Raw genomic sequence first — 16,035 nt, forward strand, 5'->3', positions numbered from 1 at the left:
TAAAATTAACATCTGGTGAGTTTTGGAGGTTACTTAATTTGATGAAAATTTGTGCTACATTATTTAAAAAAATCAGTGTAGTATAAGCACATCATCTGGACTTATTGTAGTTCTGAAAGATACTACTACATTTTTGGAAAAAAATGTAGTGCTGTTGGATTCATCCCATTTGTAAGGAGGTTGCTGAACTGGAAACCAATCAAGTATTGGTTGGTATCATCAGAAGTCCAAGCTGTTGGCATGTAAAGATGCTCCTCACTAACCAAATTACATCAGTGACCTTGCACTTTGGAAACCCAGCAAGATGGACCTATATTCATACACAGATGATACAAAGCAAGCACTCATTAATTTATATGGAGAAGTAAAAATATTCTCCAGTGAAGCTACTGGCTTTTTTTCAGTTTTCAACTCTCTATTTGGCATGTTCATCACATCATCTGATACGCTTCCACTTAAAAGGCCACATGGTGTACGGAGAACATTGTTAAAATCTGTTGAAGTAGTCCACGGTCATCTGGCATATTACTCAGCAAAGCAAATGAAGACCCAGCCAGGGTAACAACACTGTCATGTTTAAGCCCATGAAACAAGAACAGTGAAGCAGTAATAGCAGTATTCTTACAATTGGAACGTAACTTGGTACATGTCTATATGTGCCTGTTGGTAGCTAGAACAGGAACTGGCTGTACAGAGTGTTTATCTTACCATGGCTATTTCATTGGCATTATCTGTAGAGCAACCTTCTACAGTGATGTTGTTATCTGCCTCAGTTGAGTCTATTGAGTCATTATCTGCTGTTTCAGTCACTTGCAGTAACGACACACCTCACTTGAACACTCCAATCTTCTAACACCACAGCAGTAGAGGCATCATCTCCTACTCCTTTCTGTCTTGAAAGTGAGATGTTTGACATGTTATCTCCTACTCCTTTCTGTCCTGAAAGTGAGATGTTTGACATGTTAGACAGCAGATCTTATTCTTTGCATAATTCCAAATCAGTTTGATGGGATTTAGGGTTGGATAGTATGGCAGCAGTCAGAGGGAAGCAAATCCGTTTTCTTGCAAACTTTTGTTAATGGAATAAGCACAAGAAATTTGATGCCTCTTAACTAGCTCACAACATATGATATTACTTGACAGCCAGGACTGTACTTCACTTTTAGTGGACCAGAGAAAGGTGATTTCTACTCCTGCTTCTTGTAATGTGGAGCACTCAACACTTATGAATATATTTCAAGGAGGTACTCCTGTAAGTTTGATCTCTATATATTTTTTTGAAATTTCTGATTGCTAGTCATTTATAAGAAACAAAACTTCAATTATACATTGACTGGCACTTTTGTTTGACAATACTCTTCACACCCAGTCATTTTGCTACCATTTACTCATTATGCAATGTGTATAAGTCAACAACTTTATCTAAACATGTCACTGGTTGCTTTAATGCTGATCCTTCATTATTCTATAAAAATCTAATGTTGTATGCCCTTTTTACATCTAGGTCCTCTTGTTCACACATGACAGCTCATTTATTGTGTCTTCTCTTAAAATCAAATTCCAAAGACAGAATAGTTTTTTGGAAATACTCTTGCTAGCTCTGAGAGACTAAAGGTGTGAAGTTTTTGGAAAGTTTTAATTTCCTAGTATTCTCCATAATATCACAAAAATTGCAGCCTAATAACACATTTATCCATATCATTAATTGAATATTTATTGTGAGCACTTTGCTTCTTCTTCTCTGGGGTAAATACATGAATCACTTATTCTTGGGATTGTCTCACTCCTGCTGTAATATGCATGCCATTGACTTACTCAGCTGTAATACAGGAAGTCCATAAATAATCTCTACCAGTTAACACTTCAACAGTTTTAAAACTATACTAGATATTATAATAATAGTTTTCTACATGTGATAACTTATAAATTATTGTTTCCTCAATCATACACATCTATGTTTAAAACTATACTAGATATTATAACAACAGTTTTCACCATGTGATAAGTTATAAATTATTGTTTCCTCTATCATACACATCAATGTGTGCACCCTTAGTGGTACAGACAACGTCTAGTCAGAACGCTGTTTCTCTCCACGTACAATTCAAGATCTCCACGGTGATATGTTCTCTAACCTTCGATCAGCACACCAGATCCGCGACAAAACCCCATAGGAAGAAGTCTACTGGTGTGAGGTCAGTGGATCATGGTGACCATCTCATCCAATCCACCTATCTGGAAACTTTTCATCTAGAAATTGATGGACATTTTAGGGACAGTGGGGTGGAGCTCCATACTGCTGCAATATGACATCATGTTGCAGGTGCTCCAATTGTGGACGAGCAAACTCCTGTAACATGTCTAGATAAACACCACTGCTGACGGTAGACTTGAGAAAAAAGGAAGACCAATGATGCACTTTGTCTTTCCATTTTACTTGTAGCATATGAGGATGCTGTGAATCCCATATACAAACATTATGATGATTCATTTGCCAGCTGCATGAAATGTGGCCTCATCAGAGAAGCAGATCTTTTCCAAAAAGTCATTGTTTGGGTCAGTCACGCCTAGCATTTCCCATGCAAGCTGTTCATGCTGAGATTTTGCTGTAGGCTTTAATACCTAAAGCAGCTGCACCTTGTAGGGATATAGCCGTAAGCTCTTGTACAAGCCATTGTCCGCTGTTGATTGTCTCATTTCCAACTTTCTGCTGCTGCACACACTGGTTGGGTCAGAGTCCTCGCGTATGCCTGCCATACCTTGTCCACGGTGTCAAGTGTAACAGTTGGATGACCCGCCCCCTTTTTATGGAGAACACTACCTGTTTCTGTAAATAACATGTACCAAGCCCATAGTTGCATTCCATAACATGTTCAAAAGTTTTGTTGGACTTGGGTGTTTAATGTCATCTGTATGAATAAGGCTGAGCACTGAGCTTTGTTCTGTGGCATCCACATTTTATCAGGTTTTCAAATTTGGTTTTCCATCAAAATTGCGTCACCTGGAACATAAAAAAAAAACTCGATGAGTTATCTTATCACATGTTGGAAACGATTTGTTAATATCCGGTATAGTTTTAAAGTTATAAAAGTCTTAAGTTGTAAATATGTTTATGGACACCTTGTATTTTGCTCGCACATTCTGTCACTTTCTATGTCAGCATTATCTCTCCTTTTTCTTTCTCATTGTCACTAAAGTTGATACGTTAACAGCAAGCCATTGCTCCAACCAATGAAGGACATTTTCCACTATCACTTTTCTGCTTTCATTGAACTGGAATGTGGCCATACCTACTCAAACACTTTATCCCTGCTGGTGTGCAGCACATGGATCATCGAGTTATCTGATTGACTTCTTACGTTGGATGGTCATATGTTTTGCACTGAAGCACCTGTTGACCTGTAGAGGTATAGCAGACTCTGAAACATTGATAATCTCTTTAATTGAGTTGAAACTTTGTGATTTCCCAATGTAAGCAACAAACTGAATATATTTTAACCACAACATGTCTCATACTCAGCACTTTATCTGTTTGTTAGTTTGAGGCATCTGTCTGAGCATATGTCATTTGTTATATATAAAAAAATATCTGTAACTTACCCATCATGCACAAAAGGCCACTATCTAATGCATAGATAGATCCATTGAAATTTGCCTTTGAGTCACACTACAAACCGTAACAAAGATTTAGGGTACACATGGTGTATTTCACAGGTCAATATATGGTTCTTCACTCAGTTTCACCATCTTTGCACTGCTACATGATGTACACGTATAAGACTGTTTTACATCCTGTTTCATATGGATATCTGCTATTTGCCTCATAAACAGTGTAAATTGTTGCTTGATATATATCTCTTTACTGTTCCCAACTCTGTTATGTAATTTTCATAACCTGAAACTCACAAAGTGATCCCACATGATGGTGTGCTTTGTTTACAGATGGACTAAATAATGTTTTTGCAAAAGAAAAAAAATTCTTCCTTCTGATCCCACTAGAATATATGAGATGACTGCTAATACTGTGCCACTATCAAATGCCGAGAAGGAAGTGAGAAAAATACTGGATGAAGCTATTAGTGCCTGTGTCACTGCTTCCACTCCAGGTAAATGCAAACATGCAAAACAATTAACAATGCATGATGTGCAACAGAATAGTGCAGACAATGAATAACTCAAGTTTAACAGTCTGATAAAATTATTATGTGTGTTGTATTAAATTTCTCATTGAGAAAGTTCTCCCATCTTGTTATATTATGATTATACCATTATTTGCCATCTCCTGTCCTTCAACTTTGACAGACTAGCTCTGTTATAGTAAGCAGAAATATAGCAGTAGATATGATCCTTTAGACAGACCATGATGACATGGATGGGAGATACAATTTCAGATTAGAGTATTGCACACAATTTTAATCTGTCAGTGGGATTCACTGTCTGTAGCAGCAATTTAGAGGAGATTACACATCAGTGCAACAATTAAACACTCACATGTACTCAACATGTCATTACTCATTACAGAAATGAACTGTTCATTTTCCAAAAGGGACTGAGAGATTTGTAGTTGGGGGATAATGCCACTCAGTTATGAAGCAAGCAACTGAATTTCATAATAGTTTACAGATCATTGCATAGGTTAAAAGAAAGTAGTGCCCTCCCATAAAAGAAATTGGTTACAACACACTCATGAAGACGATTGTTGTCAAAGAATAATTTCAAATCACAGTGAGCAGAGAGACTGAAAAAAAGTCATGATGCTTATCTGAAATGTAATCAAATATAAAAACTAAGCTCAGCCCCTTAACCCAGTTAGATCATATTTGAATACCCCATTGATAGCTGATTTTCACATATCAGCTAACAATTGTTGAGTAAGGGAGACCTCAAAACAGTCTTCTAAATATGGGGAAACACCACACTTTTTACACTGCCATGCACTTTCACTTCTTTTTCCTCTTGAGTTGCTCACAGTACACCTTTTTGAGACTTTTTTCTTCTCTGGTGGGGATACATACTCAGGTAGCTGTGCACACTCTAGCTGTTGCTGTGCAATGTTGGTCCTGAAGTTGGTGTAGCAGGCTTTTTTTTTTCATTCCACTGATCCTGTGATACTTGATTTAGAATAAATTTAAGAGCCATCAATTGGCTAAAAATTGAACATCATAGAGCTCATCATATGATTTAAATACCATTGCAACTTCATGCAACTACAGCTCATCATTTGTTTGATACAACTGGGCTAAGAAGCCAAGTTCGTGACTTATTCCACCCTTGGCATAAAACTTTAATACTCACTACACTTTTTTCTAAAATACAGATCTTTGCATTAATTATGGAAGATTGAAAGCATCACAGGACAGCCAAAAATGACTGTCACACATTTTTGTTAAAAACTTAAAAAACAATTTCTAGTGCCCATTTCTCCAGCCTTTTGTTATCTGCAGTGGGCAAGTTGCCTACAAATAAAGAACAGTTGACAGGATACCTTACTATGGACATACTGCCACTTGCAACTATTAAAAATGCAGCCTTTGGGGATATCAACTTCTTGTACAAAATTATCTGATAGGGCATCTCTGACTCTCTATCTAAACTAGTATGAGGAGGGGATGGACCAAAAAATTAGATACATGTTCCTGGAGGAGCCAAGGTTTAGATTATCAATAGCTGAGCGATCTCTCCTGAACACATACAGAAAGTGACTAATGAGCTGAGCTGGGTACTAAACAAAGATATGATGGTGGTTGATTGTCTGCTCCAAGGTATTTCCCACACAGTTTATGAGAAGACAATAATGTGATAGATACTTATGCATTTCCAGCCCTTTCTAGGTTTAAGAAGGGGAGTTAAAATAGAGTCCTTCCATGAGTCAGGGAATTGTCCAGTTTCCATGTTAATTTCCAAAATTCAAGGACAATTTCATGAGCAGTTTAAGTGAGGTGGCACAACATGCTGTAATGGATTTTCTCATGATCAGAAGTAGTGTTGTATGCTGCAGACAATGCTGAATCCAGCTCCCACATTAAGAAGGGACAGATGTAAACATAATTATTTGTGGAATTAATATGCCAGCTACCCCTCTAAGGGAACATTCTATAACAATAGAAAGGTTTACTTTGGTTGTCATGGATAGTTATTTGAGCAAAGTGCTCTGCCATTGTCTGTGCAATGTTGCTCTTGATGGTCAGGAGACACCCATTTCTCATTATAGCATTAATACAACACCACCCACCTCACCCTAAAATCCTTGTAATGGCTTCCTGCACAGGGGTTGGTTTAGTGGAATGCTTGATGTAGTTCATGAACAGTTGCTTCAGTGTATTTTTGCTCTCCAAAATTGTATGATGACTTTATGTCCTTGCTACCTGAAAGGCTGTGAGATTTTCATGATATGGCCTACACTTGTTCTTGTGCAGAACAATTCTGCTTTTGTGTCTCCTGTAGCGTATGAAATTACACAAACTGTAAGTTAATCTTTTGGACAATAATACTTCTGTTGCTTCTCTTGTGGATTTTGATAGAGACCTTAGCATTTCTAAAGCTACTGTTTGCCCAAGTTGTTGCAGGGTAATTACAGAATGTGTGATGGTCATGGTTTTATTTTCTGGCATAAGTTACAATCTGGTAACACTTCGCAGATTCAGAGCAGCATATTATAAAAATATATCACCATGTCATTTGTTACTACTGTAGGTGATTTAAAAATGAAGAAATGTTGTTTTCTGAAAGAGTGAAAAGCATGAATGTAACACTAGGACCAAAAAACCAGTCTTTACAAAGACTTTAAGGTGTTGATGTTAGTACAAAAAGGCATCTGAGACATGGGTACATATGTATTCAACAACATGCCAGAGCATATTATACCCTTGTAGATACTGTATTGGAGCTTAACGCTGAGTTAAAAAAACTATATAAAACAAGCAACTCCTTATACTCCATTGAAGAATATCTTCATAGAAACTCTTAAAATTAATGCTACAGTTGTTTTATAATTAACATTAGCACTGTAATACACTAGTTTTTAGTAATGTTAAGGCATTTAGTTTTATTGAATAAATAAAATGTACACCACTGAATTCTTTCCGCATCCCAGAGAGCTCTCCACGGGATCTATGTTTTATGATGAATGTAATGTCAGGCTACTTCTTTGCATCAAAGTGCACATTACTTAGCTGTGTATACCATATCTAATAATGCATCACACACTATGATTTACATAGTTTAAAAGTTTTCACTGTTCTCATCCACCCTTACCTACAGAATTCCACAATGCAATAAGCAACAGTTTTTGCAGCTTTTATTCTCCAGTGCACAACTCCATTTCACCAATCATAATCCTTCATCTGTGTTTGCTGCCTTCTGATATTGATTAATTTTCTCGTTATGTTTCCTGTTCATTCTTATGTAGCAAATTAAGTACCTCACACCCTTGTGCCTCTCTTGTATTGTGTTCTTCAAAGTCCATTGGCACCCATGACACTGCATCAGAAAAAACTGCATCAGACACTATGTTTTCTTTACCTAGCCAATATGTGATTTCAAATTTTAACTATTGTGACATCAGCACCCAACTTTGTAAGTGATCGTGCCTTACTCTTACTCATTAACAGCAGTGATGTTGTCTTGTTGCATATGATGACTATGTTATTTATTCTCCAAAATAGAAGCAAATCTACACCACCCTATACAAATCGACCATTTTTCCTTCTTTTCACTTTGTCAAGGCAATGCTTCTAAGCATTATACTCTTTAGATGTGATTCCTACCTTCCCTCTAATTTCAGACATAGCTGTATGACCATACAGCATTTGAAAATTTGATGAAAGTTCTAGATGTCCTAGAATCTCAAGATTTTCCAGTCCCTTCCAATATCTTTAATAATTTCCCTGGAATTTTTTGTCCATCGGTATGGACATTGGAGGCCCAAAATTCCTCAATTTTTCCAGCTCATTATCACAAAAATAATTGACCACCTAACATATGAGAGTGAATTCCCTCCATGGTAATTATGTATCCCAGGAACTTAACTTCCATTCCAATTCAGTTTTTTTCCCCCGGATACTCTTCTCATGTTTCTTATGAAACATCATGATTTTGCTTGCCAATTTCTTTGTCAGCTCTTGGTCTAAATTTCTGGTAAACATTGACTGTGATGCATTTAGCCCAAGCAGTAGAACTCAGTATTGATATCAAACTCTTCAATATGTTGTTGTTGTTGTTGTGGTCTTCAGTCCTGAGACTGGTTTGATGCAGCTCTCCATGCTACTCTATCCTGTGCAAGCTTCTTCATCTCCCAGTACCTACTGCAACCTACATCCTTCTGAATCTGCTTAGTGTATTCATCTCTTGGTCTCCCTCTACGATTTTTACCCTCCACGCTGATCCTCCAATACTAAATTGGTGATCCCTTGATGCCTCAGAACATGTCCTACCAACCGATCCCTTCTTCTGGTCAAGTTGTGCCACATACTCCTCTTCTCCCCAATCCTATTCAATACCTCCTCATTAGTTATGTGATCTACCCATCTAATCTTCAGCATTCTTCTGTAGCACCACATTTCGAAAGCTTCTATTCTCTTCTTGTCCAAACTATTTATCGTCCATGTTTCACTTCCATACATGGCTACACTCCATACGAATACTTTCAGAAATGACTTCCTGACACTTAAATCAATACTGGATGTTAACAAATTTCTCTTCTTCAGAAACGCTTTCCTTGCCATTGCCAGCCTACATTTTATATCCTCTCTACTTCGACCATCATCAGTTATTTTGCTCCCCAAATAGCAAAACTCCTTTACTACTTTAAGTGCCTCATTTCCTAATCTAATTCCCTCAGCATCACCCGACTTAATTAGACTACATTCCATTATCCCTGTTTTGCTTTTGTTGATGTTCATCTTATATCCTCCTTTCAAGACACTGTCCATTCCATTCAACTGCTCTTCCAAGTCCTTTGCTGTCTCTGACAGAATTACAATGTCATCGGCGAACCTCAAAGTTTTTATTTCTTCTCCATGAATTTTAATACCTACTCCGAATTTTTCTTTTGTTTCCTTTACTGCTTGCTCAATATACAGATTGAACAACATCGGGGAGAGGCTACAACCCTGTCTTACTCCCTTCCCAACCACTGCTTCCCTTTCATGTCCCTCGACTCTTATAACTGCCATTTGGTTTCTGTACAAATTGTAAATAGCCTTTCGCTCCCTGTATTTTACCCCTGCCACCTTTAGAATTTGAAAGAGAGTATTCCAGTCAACATTGTCAAAAGCTTTCTCTAAGTCTACAAATGCTAGAAACGTAGGTTTGCCTTTCCTTAATCTTTCTTCTAAGATAAGTCGTAAGGTCAGTATTGCCTCACGTGTTCCAGTGTTTCTACGGAATCCAAACTGATCTTCCCCGAGGTTGGCTTCTACTAGTTTTTCCATTCGTCTGTAAAGAATTCGTGTTAGTATTTTGCAGCTGTGACTTATTAAGCTGATAGTTCGGTAATTTTCACATCTGTCAACACCTGCTTTCTTTGAGATTGGAATTATTATATTCTTCTTGAAGTCTGAGGGTATTTCGCCTGTTTCATACATCTTGCTCACCAGATGGTAGAGTTTTGTCAGGACTGGCTCTCCCACGGCCGTCAGTAGTTCCAATGGAATATTGTCTACTCCGGGGGCCTTGTTTCGACTCAGGTCTTTCAGTGCTCTGTCAAACTCTTCACGCAGTATCATATCTCCCATTTCATCTTCATCTACATCCTCTTCCATTTCCATAATATTGTCCTCAAGTACATCGCCCTTGTATAGACCCTCTATATACTTCTTCCACCTTTCTGCTTTCCCTTCTTTGCTTAGAACTGGGTTTCCATCTGAGCTCTTGATATTCATACAAGTGGTTCTCTTCTCTCCAAAGGTCTCTCTAATTTTCCTGTAGGCAGTATCTATCTTACCCCTAGTGAGATAGGCCTCTACATCCTTACATTTGTCCTCTAGCCATCCCTGCTTAGCCATTTTGCACTTCCTGTCGATCTCATTTTTGAGACGTTTGTATTCCTTTTTGCCTGTTTCACTTACTGCATTTTTATATTTTCTCCTTTCATCAATTAAATTCAACATTTCTTCTGTTACCCAAGGATTTCTACTAGCCCTCGTCTTTTCACCTACTTGATCCTCTGCTGCCTTCACTACTTCATCCCTCAAAGCTACCCATTCTTCTTCTACTGTATTTATTTCCCCCATTCCTGTCAATTGCTCCCTTATGCTCTCCCTGAATCTCTGTACAACCTCTGGTTCTTTTAGTTTATTCAGGTCCCATCTCCTTAAATTCCCACCTTTTTGCAGTTTCTTCAGTTTTAATCTACAGGTCATAACCAATAGATTGTGGTCAGAGTCCACATCTGCCCCTGGAAATGTCTTACAATTTAAAACCTGGTTCCTAAATCTCTGTCTTACCATTATATAATCTATCTGATACCTTTTAGTATCTCCAGGGTTCTTCCATGTATACAACCTTCTTTCATGATTCTTAAACCAAGTGTTAGTTATGATTATGTTGTGCTCTGTGCAAAATTCGACCAGGCGGCTTCCTCTTTCATTTCTGTCCCCCAATCCATATTCACCTACTATGTTTCCTTCTCTCCCTTTTCCTACACTCGAATTCCAGTCACCCATGACTATTAAATTTTCGTCTCCCTTCACAATCTGAATAATTTCTTTTATTTCATCATACATTTCTTCAATTTCTTCGTCATCTGCAGAGCTAGTTGGCATATAAACTTGTACTAATGTAATAGGCGTGGGCTTCGTATCTATCTTGGCCACAATAATGCGTTCACTATGCTGTTTGTAGTAGCTTACCCGCATTCCTATTTTCCTATTCATTATTAAACCTACTCCTGCATTACCCCTATTTGATTTTGTGTTTATAACCCTGTAGTCACCTGACCAGAAGTCTTGTTCCTCCTGCCACCGAACTTCACTAATTCCCACTATATCTAACTTCAACCTATCCATTTCCCTTTTTAAATTTTCTAACCTACCTGCCCGATTAAGGGATCTGACATTCCACGCTCCGATCCGTAGAACGCCAGTTTTCTTTCTCCTGATAACGACATCCTCTTGAGTAGTCCCCGCCCGGAGATCCGAATGGGGGACTATTTTACCTCCGGAATATTTTACCCAAGAGGACGCCATCATCATGTAATCATACAGTAAAGCTGCATGCCCTCGGGAAAAATTACGGCTGTATTTCCCCTTGCTTTCAGCCGTTCGCAGTACCAGCACAGCAAGGCCATTTTGGTTATTGTTACAAGGCCAGATCAGTCAATCATTCAGACTGTTGCCCTTGCAACTACTGAAAAGGCTGCTGCCCCTCTTCAGGAACCACACGTTTGTCTGGCCTCTCAACAGATACCCCTCCGTTGTGGTTGCACCTACGGTACGGCTATCTGTATCGCTGAGGCATGCAAGCCTCCCCACCAACGGCAAGGTCCATGGTTCATGGGGTGGACTCTTCAATATATAATGGTTATAATAGAGGGAAACATTCCACGTAGGAAAAATATATCTAAAAACAAAGATGATGTGACTTACCAAATGAAAGTGCTGGCAGGTCGACAGACACACAAACAAACACAAACATACACACAGAATTCAAGCTTTCGCAACAAACTGTTGCCTCATCAGGAAAGAGGGAAGGAGAGGGAAAGACGAAAGGATGTGGGTTTTAAGGGAGAGGGTAAGGAGTCATTCCAATCCCGGGAGCGGAAAGACTTACCTTAGGGGGAAAAAAGGACGGGTATACACTCGCACACACACACATATCCATCCACACATATACAGACACAAGCAGACATATCTTCAATATATAAATGTGATATGTGGACAGGATCACATTGTAAGGTCCAAGCCACTAAATACTTGAGTACCATTAGATTTCAAAACAATTCTCTACTGCAAAAGAAGGCAATAAGAATGATTACATCGAGCAACAGCCAGGAACACTGCAGACTGTTCAAATGGCTCTGAGCACTATGCGACTTAACTTCTTAGGTCATCAGTTGCCTAGAACTTAGAACTAATTAAACCTAAGGACATCACACACATCCATGCCTGAGGCAGGATTCGAACCTGTGACCATAGCGCTCGCTCGGCTCCACACTGTAGTGCCTAGAACCGCACGGCCACTCCAGTCGGCTTCAGACTGTTATTCAGAACGTTGGGGATAATGACTGTTTATGTTTGTTGTTGTTGTTGTTGTTGTTGTCTTCAGTCCTGAGACTGGTTTGATGCAGCTCTCCATGCTACTCTATCCTGTGCAAGCGTCTTCATCTCCCAGTACTTACTGCAACCTACATCCTTCTGAATCTGCTTAGTGTATTTATCTCTTGGTCTCCCTCTACGATTTTTACCCTCCACGATGCCCTCCAATGGTAAATTTGTGATCCCTTCATGCCTCAGAACATGTCCTACCAACCGATCCCTTCTTCTTGTCAATTTGTGCCACATACTCCTCTTCTCCCCAATTCTATTCAATACCTCCTCATTAGTATGTGATCTACCCATCTAATCTTCAGCATTTTTCTGTAGCACCACATTTCCAAAGCTTCTATTCTCTTCTTGTCCAAACTATTTATCATCCATGTTTCATTTCCATACATGGCTACACTCCATACAAATACTTTCAGAAATGACTTCCTGACACTTAAATCAATACTCGATGTTAACAAATTTCTCTTCTTCCGAAACGCTTTCCTTGCCATTGCCAGTCTACATTTTATATCCTCTCTACTTCGACCATCATCAGTTATTTTGCTTCCCAAATAGCAAAACTCCTTTACTACTTTAAGTGTCTCATTTCCTAATCTAATTCCCTCAGCATCACCCGACTTAATTCGACTACATTCCATTATCCTCGTTTTGCTTTTGTTGATGTTCATCTTATATCCTCCTTTAAAGACACTGTCCATTCCATTCAGCTGCTATTCCAAGTCCTATGCAGTCTCTGACAGAATTACAATGTCATCGGCGAACCTCGACGTTTTTATTTCTTCTCCATGGCTTTTAATACCTACTCCGAATTTTTCTTTTGTTTCCTTTACTGCTTGCTCAATGTACAGATTGAATAACATCAGGGACAGGCTACAACCCTGTCTCACTCCCTTCCCAACTGCTGCTTCCCTTTCATGTCCCTCAACTCTTATAACTGCCATTTGGTTTCTGTACAAATTGTAAATAGCCTTTCGCTCCCTGTGTTTTACCCCTGCCATCTTTAGAATTTGAAAGAGAGTATTCCAATCAACTTTGTCAAAAGCTTTCTCTAAGTCTACAAATGCTAGAAACGTAGGTTTGCCTTCCCTTAATCTATTTTCTAAGATAAGTCGTAGGGTCAGTATTGCCTCACGTGTTCCAACATTTCTGTGGAATCCAAACTGATCTTCCCCAAGGTCGGCTTCTACCAGTTTTTCCATTCATCTGTAAAGAATTCGCGTTAGTATTTTGCAGCTGTGACTTATTAAACTGATAGTTTGGTAATTTTCACATCTGTCAACACCTGCTTTCTTTGAGATGGGAATTATTATATTCTTCTTGAAGTCTGAGGGTATTTCGCCTGTCTCATACATCTTGCTCACCAGATGGTAGAGTTTTGTCAGGACTGGCTCTCCCGAGGCTATCAGTAGTTCTAATGAAATGTTATCTACTCCCGGGGCCTTTCAGTGCTCTGTCAAACTCTTCACGCAGTATCATATCTCCCATTTCATCTTCATCTACATCCTCTTCCATTTCCATAATATTGTCCTCAAGTACATCGCCCTTGTATAGACCCCCTATATACTCCCTCCACCTTTCTGCTTTCCCTTCTTTGCTTAGAACTGTGTTTCCATCTGAGCTCTTGATGTTCATACAAGTGGTTCTCTTTTCTCCAAAGGTCTCTTTAATTTTCCTGCAGGCAGTATCTATCTAACCCCTAGTGAGATAAGCTTCTACATCCTTACATTTGTCCTCTAGCCATCCCTCTTAGCCATTTTGCACTTCCTGTTGATCTCATTTTTGAGACGTTTGTATTCCTTTTTGCCTACTTCATTTACTGCATTTTTGTATTTTCTCCTTTCATCAATTAAATTCAATATTTCTTCTCTTACCCAAGGATTTCTACTAGCCCTTGTCTTTTTACCTACTTGATCTTCCGCTGCCTTCACTACTTCATCCCTCAGAGCTACCCATTTGTCTTCTACTGTATTTCTTTCCCCCATTCCTGCCAATTGTTCCCTTATGCTCTCCCTGAAACTCTGTACAACCTCTGGTTCTTTCAGTTTGTCCAGGTCCCATCTCCTTAAATTTCCACCTTTTTGTAGTTTCTTCAGTTTTAATCTACAGTTCATACCCAATAGATTATGGTCAGAGTCCACATCTGCCCCTGGAAATGTCTTACAATTTAAAACCTGGTTCCTAAATCTCTGTCGTACCATCTGATACCTTCTAGTATCTCCAGGATTCTTCCATGTATACAACCTTCTTTTATAATTCTTGAACCAAGTATTAGCGATGATTAAGTTATGCTCTGTGCAAATTTCTATCAGACGGTTTCCTCTTTGATTTCTCTCCCCCAATCCATATTCACCTACTATGTTTCCTTCTCTCCCTTTTCCTACTCTCTAATTCCAGTCACCCATGACTATTAAATTTTCGTCTCCCTTCACTACCGGAATAATTTCTTTTATCTCATCATACATTTCATCAATTTCTTCATCATCTGCAGAGCCAGGTGGCATATAAACTTGAACTACTGTAGTAGGCATGGGCTTCGTGTCTATCTTGGCCACAATAATGCGTTCACTATGCTGTTTGTAGTAGCTTACCTGCACTCCTATTTTTTATTCATTATTAAACCTACTCCTGCATTACCACTATTTGATTTTGTATTTATAACCCTGTGTTCACCTGACCAAAAGTCTTGTTCCTCCTGCCACCGAACTTCACTAATTCCCACTATATCTAACTTCAACCTATCCATTTCCCTTTTTAAATTTTCTAACCTACCTGCCTGATTAAGGGATCTGACATTCCACGCTCTGATCCGTAGAACGCCAGTTTTCTTTCTCCTGATAATGACGTCCTCTTGAGTAGTCCCCGCCCGGAGATCCAAATGGGGGACTATTTTACCTCCAGAATATTTTACCCAAGAGGACGCCATCATGATTTAGCCATACAGTAAAGCTGCATGCCCTTGGGAAAAATTATGGCTGTAGTTTGCCCTTTCTTTCAGCCGTTCGCAGTACCAGCACAGCAAGGCCATTTTGGTTAGTGTTACAAGGCCAGATCAGTCAATCATCCAGACTGTTGCCCCTGCAACTACTGAAAAGGCTGCTGCCCCTCTTCAGGAACCACACGTTTGGCTGGCCTCTCAACAAATACCCCTCCGTTGTGGTTGCACCTACGGTACGGCCATCTGTATCGTTGAGGCACGCAAGCTTACCCACCAACGGCAAGGTCCATGGTTCATGGGGGTAGGGACTGTTTATAGCCACGATGTATTATTATGCCTCATCCACACAAAGGAAAACCTAGACACCTAAGCAAGAGGCATAATGTCCATAAACATAATACCTGCTGGAAAGAAGACATAAATCTACCAACCTGCCAACTGTACAAAGCAAGAGACAGTGTTCCAGTGATCGCTGTGAGGATGTTCAACAAACTATCTGTTGAATTGCAGACCCTTCCACTGGACAACTTCAAGAAACAAATTGCTGAAGGCCTAAAACAATGCCCACTATATTCGGTCCAAGAATTCTTTGACTGTGAAGAAAACGAATGGACACAGTGAACATGACATAGTCTATATACATTACCTGTGTAAAGTTTAGATATTATTCTGTAATTCATTATATTGTAAATCACTTGATTGTAACTTTGATGCAGTCTGTTCAGCCATGGCTGGTGAATGACGAAGAACTGGTAATAAATGGTATTACACTTAGGTTTTCCTTGTTTCTAATACCAAGTGCATTTTGCCATTATCTTTTGTTCACCCTCTGTGTGA

General features: G+C 39.1%; 1 long non-coding RNA gene across 3 annotated transcripts in view; it reads left to right on the forward strand.

The window, feature by feature from the left end:
- LOC124794829 overlaps nucleotides 1-15,306 on the forward strand; it is a 121,351-nt gene extending 106,045 nt beyond the window's left edge. For 2 of the 3 annotated variants that reach the window (XR_007016617.1, XR_007016618.1), the window contains exons 2-3: nucleotides 3,943-4,106; nucleotides 11,258-11,286. This is a non-coding gene — a long non-coding RNA (uncharacterized LOC124794829). Of the gene's footprint in view, nucleotides 1-3,942; nucleotides 4,107-11,257; nucleotides 11,287-15,258 lie in introns of those variants that run through there. The other variant, XR_007016619.1, reaches the window with a different exon arrangement.
- The last annotated feature ends 729 nt before the right edge of the window (nucleotides 15,307-16,035 follow it).

The sequence above is a fragment of the Schistocerca piceifrons genome, chromosome 4, assembly GCF_021461385.2.
Source record: "Schistocerca piceifrons isolate TAMUIC-IGC-003096 chromosome 4, iqSchPice1.1, whole genome shotgun sequence".
Taxonomy (NCBI): Eukaryota; Metazoa; Arthropoda; class Insecta; order Orthoptera; family Acrididae; genus Schistocerca; species Schistocerca piceifrons.